The sequence below is a fragment of the Macrobrachium nipponense genome, chromosome 37 (assembly GCF_015104395.2).
Source record: "Macrobrachium nipponense isolate FS-2020 chromosome 37, ASM1510439v2, whole genome shotgun sequence".
Taxonomy (NCBI): Eukaryota; Metazoa; Arthropoda; class Malacostraca; order Decapoda; family Palaemonidae; genus Macrobrachium; species Macrobrachium nipponense.
This window is the reverse complement of record NC_061097.1, coordinates 40,164,595-40,170,771: the sequence shown is the minus strand read 5'-3', so window position 1 is coordinate 40,170,771 and position 6,177 is coordinate 40,164,595.

Sequence of the window (6,177 nt, the reverse complement as noted above, 5' to 3'; positions counted from 1 at the left end):
AGTGCTACCGACGATACAAAACTAGTGGCTCCCCTCAGTCTAAATTAATCTATAATAGTGCGTTAGCCAAGCAGCGGCGCTTTTATAAGAAAGCCAAAAGAGAAAGTTGGCTTTACTATATCAATGGAATTAATTCCAGAACTCCATTGAGAGTGGTGTGGCGCAAAATCAAGAAACTATGTGGAAAATTTGTTGCGTCACCATTACCCTCATTAAAAGTCAATAACATTGATCAGAGAGCCCACTGAAGTTGCCAATGAGATGGGAAAACACTTTTCTCAAGTTTCCAGCCCTGACAATTATTCTCTAGAATTTCAAAGAATTCGGAATGCCGAAATGACTGAAATTTGAATCGGGGAAAATCTGAACCATACAATCACAAATTTTCCTTAAGAGAATTTCGGGAGGCACTCTTCAACTGAATCAACAGCTCCAGGGGGTGATTCAATTTTATATGAAATGCTTAAACACCTCCCAGATGATGCCAAAAAGTATCTACTCAAGATTATAAACAAAATATGGGAAACTGGAATTTTACCCAAGGACTGGAAAATATCCATAATTGTTCCCATAAAAAAAGCCTAATAAACACGCTTCCCAAGCCATCAGCTATAGACCAATAGCTCTTACCAGCTGTGTGTGTAAGCTGATTGAAAAAATGATAAACACCAGATTAGTTTGGCACCTGGAAACCAAAGGACTAATATCTCAATTTGGTTTCAGGAAAAATCGTTCCATCCTTGATCCCTTGCTGAGGCTGACCAATCAAATCCAGCAAGGATTTGCCAAACGATGTCAGACTATCGGCCTATTTTTCGACCTTGAGAAAGCATATGACACTACTTGGAGAATTGGCATCATAAAACAATTGCACAAGATGGGCATATGTGGAAGAATGATTAAATTTGTATATTCCTTTTTAACAGAGAGAATTTTTAAGGTTAGAGTGGGCAACACTCCCAACCTTTTGTGCAGGAAGAGGGTGTTCCACAAGGAAGCGTTTTAAGTGTAACACTTTTTTTCAGTGGCAATAAACAGTATAGTCCAACAAATATCATCACCTGTTAAATGCTCGCTTTTTGTTGATGACCTTGCAATATACTGCACAGGATATGATGCCTCGTCAGTATGTAAACATCTGCAAAGGTCTGTTAATGCTATTACAAAGTGGGCTGATGAGAATGGTTTAAAATTTTCCTCCTCTAAAACAGTTTCTGTAAGATTTACTAGGTGCCAGCGTGTGGAAAGAAGGTTCCCACACTCGGTTAAACAATCTCTGAATATTTTAAAGGTTGTTTCTGGATTTAGTTGGGGAGCTGATAAAAAATCCCTGCCGAGACTATATGACTCGTTGTGTAGATCCAAGCTAGACTATAGCTGTCAGATTTATTCCTCAGCTTGTCAAACCAGGCTGAAGGAACTGGACGTTGTACACAATATGGGGCTGAGAATATGCTCAGGGGCTTTTAGAACTTTGCCTGTTGAAAGCATATATGTTGATACTAACCAACTTCCCCTTGGCCCATCAGTTTATTTTAGAAGGAGGCAGCCTCCCAGAGTGTGCTTGCGGTGGCGAGATGCTAACAGTGGAGCACATTCTGGTTGCTTGCCCCAGATATTTTAACCAGAAAGAGAGAGATATCTTAGGGGTAAATCCCTTTGTGATATTTTGGGAGATGAAGCAGATATTTCTGCTCTCATCTCCTTTTTAAAGTCTATAAACATTTTTAATAACATCTAATTATTTTTTATCTCACATCATATATATATATATAAATAATATTATCTATATATATATATATATATATATATATATATATATATATATATATATATATATATATATATATATTAAGCCTTTTTTTCTTCATTAATTAATTCATTTGTCATATGGTAGTTTATCTATAACCATTTTCTTCATACACTTATAAACTCATTTTTAATGTAATTTATTTACTTTCCATTACGGCACTGAATGGCTTCTTTTTTTTTCCCAGTGCCTGGGCTTTTGCCCTAAAACTCATACATCCATCCATCCATCCAATAAAACCCTAACAGCATCTGTTAAGACCAAGACCAGGATAATGAAAACCAAGCCAGCGCTTGGCGAATACACCTTTACAAGCTGCGACAGAAAGGGCATCACCAATCCAGCCATCATCGGTGTACTGTATCACCATGCATTGGGCAAGAAGTTCCTGGTAGACACAGTTGCCTTAGAGTCGATTCTCAACCACACTAACAGAATCCAGGCGCAAGGCCCTAGACATCGGCCAGTGCCTAGTGGCTGCCCCACACAGCCATACTGCCATCAAACCCTCACCTTCCACCTGCTAGGGAAGAAATGCCATTGAGAGTTCATTGTCACCAACATCTAGATGCCCTTGCTTCGTGCTCACTTCCTTGGACACTTCTGCCTGCTGGCAGATGTTGTCTTTTGGACCCAGCCTCTGTCCAATCAACACCATTCACCACTGGCCCCAAGCAAATGTCCATCTATCTCTTTAGTGGACCCACTGGCCTCCACAACCTACTACAGGAGTTTCCAAGCATCAGGTCAGAACTCAAGCAGACCCGTAGGCTCTCAGGATGGGATGGCTTATTCCACCACGTAAGAAAACTGGTCTCTCTTTTCACTTTAAATTCCTCTGTCCGCCTTAGGAAAGATTTAGAGAAAGCTTAAGGGAAATGGAATACACGGGACTTTGCTAGAACCCATCAGCTGATGGGCCTCTCCATTTGATGCGGTGAAGAAAACGGATAGCTCCTGGTGCCCCTGTGGAGACCAGAGGTGACTCAACCTAAAAATGGAGCCTGACCACTAACCACTCCCCAACATGGAAGACTCCCATCCTCCACAGGGCTACTTCCAAGTCTTGATCATCACATCTTTTGGGACATACACATTCAACTGTTCTGCCTTCGGTGCCTGTAACTCATGGCCAGGTTCCAGAGGCTGATTGACAAAATTCTCGTTGACTTCCCCCCCTGTTTCTGCTAAGTCACTTGCATCCTCATCTTCTCAATGAGCCTAAAAGATCACCAGAAGCATTCCTTTCCATACTCTGTGATAATGATTTGGCGGTCTGTCCCAACCAATGTTAAATCAGGACCTTCACTGCCCAGTTCCTGAGCCATCAAGTGTCAGTATCAACTGTCAGGAAAAAAAAGAGTTAAGTATATCTTAGTTTCAGCAGACCACTGAGCTGATTAACAGCTCTCCTAGGGCTGGCCTGAAGGATTAGATATTTTTACGTGGCTAGGAACCAATTGGTTACCAAGCAGTGGGATCTACAGCTTATTGTGGGATCCGAATTACATTATATCGAAAAATGAATTTCTAATTACCAGACACAAATTCCTCTGATTCCATGTTGGCAGAGCAGGGAATCATACTAGCGACTATCGATAGGCAAGCAACCAACCCACTCGTCCAACGAGGAACTACTATATCAGCTGTCAGGAAATACTCCCTTGCCAACTACCATAAAAGTTATAAATAAGGGAGACCTCGGTAACTGCCACCATTCTGGCATTTCCTGATCAACCGGCCAAATAACAAAATCAGCGCCTCAGTGGCGTGGTTGGTATGGTGTTGGCGTCCCACCTCGGTGGTCGCGGGTTCGATTCTCGGCCATTCCATTGAGGAGTGAGAGGTGTTATTATTTGATATTAATGAGATGAACCCTATTCGTATGGAACAGGCTCGCAGGGGTCATCGACTTGAAATTCAGACTTCCAAAGATTATGGTATTCATTTGAAACAGGGTACTGAAGACAACAGGATTGAGGTGTTAGAGCTGTGTATTTCAGGTAATAGCTGTTCACGCTCGACGTGGTTCGGAAGTCGCGTAAAGCTGTTGATCCCGTTGCTGAATAACCACTGGTTCCATGTAACATGAAAACACCGTACAAACAAACAGACAGGAAATATAGAAAGAAGATATCAGTTTCGTATTGGAAAACATGGGATAGATTAATAAATAAATAGATAAACACGTAAATAAGTTATTAGAACTTTGGAGGTTCTAATGACACATCCTCGCGGGAAACCGCTCCACAGTCCAACGGTTAAAGAATAAAAAGACACCTCTGGCAATGAGAAGCTCAGTGGTGAGTCACATGTACAGCATATTGGTGCTGCTGTTCAGGACATTTGATCGAAACAAGGCTATTAAAACATTTTCTAACGTGAAAATGTTTGATAATACAACATGTCTATAAATAAGTATTCTGACTGCAGCGTAAATATCAATCAGTTATGTACCCATAAGGGAAAATGAAGACTACAGCCTCTGGCTCACAAGAGAGCTACTTACAATGATTATAATTGCTCATAATTTATATATATATATAATATATATAATATATATATATATATATAGAGATAGAGAGAGAGAGAGAGAGAGAGAGAGAGAGAGAGAGAGAGAGCGAGCATATTACACATCAAGCTAGTCATGAGAAGATAGCCTTCAGGCACTGACAGATAACAGACAGGGCAGAGGATAGATTAGTACTAAAGAAGAGGTGGGATGGGGGTTAGGGGGGGTTGCGGGGATAAAAAAAAAACTGTTGACGATGATAATGATTTGAGAAAATAATCAAGGTAATGATACAGATGAGGAATTGAGTGGAAGACGAAGAAAATGAAGATTAACGAAGCCTTGGGCCCACAAGGAACAGCAAGCAACCAAGAGCATCCCTTTGGCCCTTAGTTGCAATACTCTTCATTCCTTTTACTGTACCGCCATTCATATTCTCTTTCTTCCATCCTGATATCCATTCCACCTGTCCTCCTGTTGCACCTTTCAAACCTACCTACTCTCAATTTCCTTTCCAGTGCTAAACGCTGAATGACTTCATAGGTCTCTGTGATTGGCCTTCGGTCTAAACTCTATATTCCGTTGCCTTGCATCCTATTTGTTTGTGATTTGTATGCGATAAGTCACCGCCGTGTGTTTGTGACATGCTTTATCGCAGCATGGACACATCCCAGGAAATGATCATGACAATAACGATAGACAAAGGAAAAGGAAATGAGAGGAATCAGAGTCTGAATATGTCACGAAAATCTCGGAGGCAGTTTTGTGGGAAAGGCTGAGAAAAACTGTCAAGAACTTCAATTAACTGGGAAGCTTTGTGCAAAAGGAAATAAAAATAAAGGCAATTTAAAATAGGGCAACTACGGGAGAAGCACTTCGTGGAAAGTAAAAGACCTTTACCATAATATTTATGGATCTCGAGAAGGTATTTCACTGGGCACCAAGACCAGTAATTAGATGGGGATTTACGAAAACAGAAAGTATTGAAGTCACCTCACCATTTTACGCAAGAACTAGAGCACAAAGACAGATGAATCTAAGAAAAAGTTGGCTATAGAATTTTAGGCCTAAGGTCATTCTTGCAACGTAAATCGACATTAAGAGGTCTGAAAGGTGTAGTAATAGGAGGTAAGCCTGGCGGTTGCCCTATGAATCAATTGTTAGGAGAGGGTGGAAGAAAAAGAATATGAAAGGACGTACAGCAAAAGGAACGAGAGGGATTGTAGCTAGGGGCTAAAAAGACACAAGAGAGAACCTTAAGTAATGCCCACAGTGCACCCCGTTAGGTGCATTGACGGCACTATCCCCCCTGCGGCGAATGACGTATTGTTCATTAGCAGCAAAATCAAGATCATTTTCCTGATGTTGATAACCTTCCATTTCAATATTTCTTCCACACCATTTATTTATCACTTTCTAGGTCTTCTCCACTGTCCGCAAAAAACTTCCAAATCATAAACTACTTCTTAATTTTAGTAGGAGATTTGGCTTCTTTTAATGTAGCCAATGTACTCTCCTGCAAGAGAATCAGACTTTCCACCAGCTTACCTACCTTCTCTTGCCACGTGACCAGAGTACTGAGATACTCAGATCCATCTTTTATCTAACCCTAACTTCTCTTATAATTTCTACGTGTTCCTACACATCTCCCCCTTTCAGTCTTTATTTTTTTTTCACAAAATAAACTCCGCGAACAGTATCTCAGTAGTGTCCCCCGTAGAGGGCTAGTACTATCAGTGCACCTCATGCAATGTAGGCCTACTGTAGGCATTACTAAAGGTTCTTTGCAGTCACTTCGGCCCCTGGCTGCAACTCTTTCATTCCTTTTACTGTAGTACCTCCATGCATATCTGTC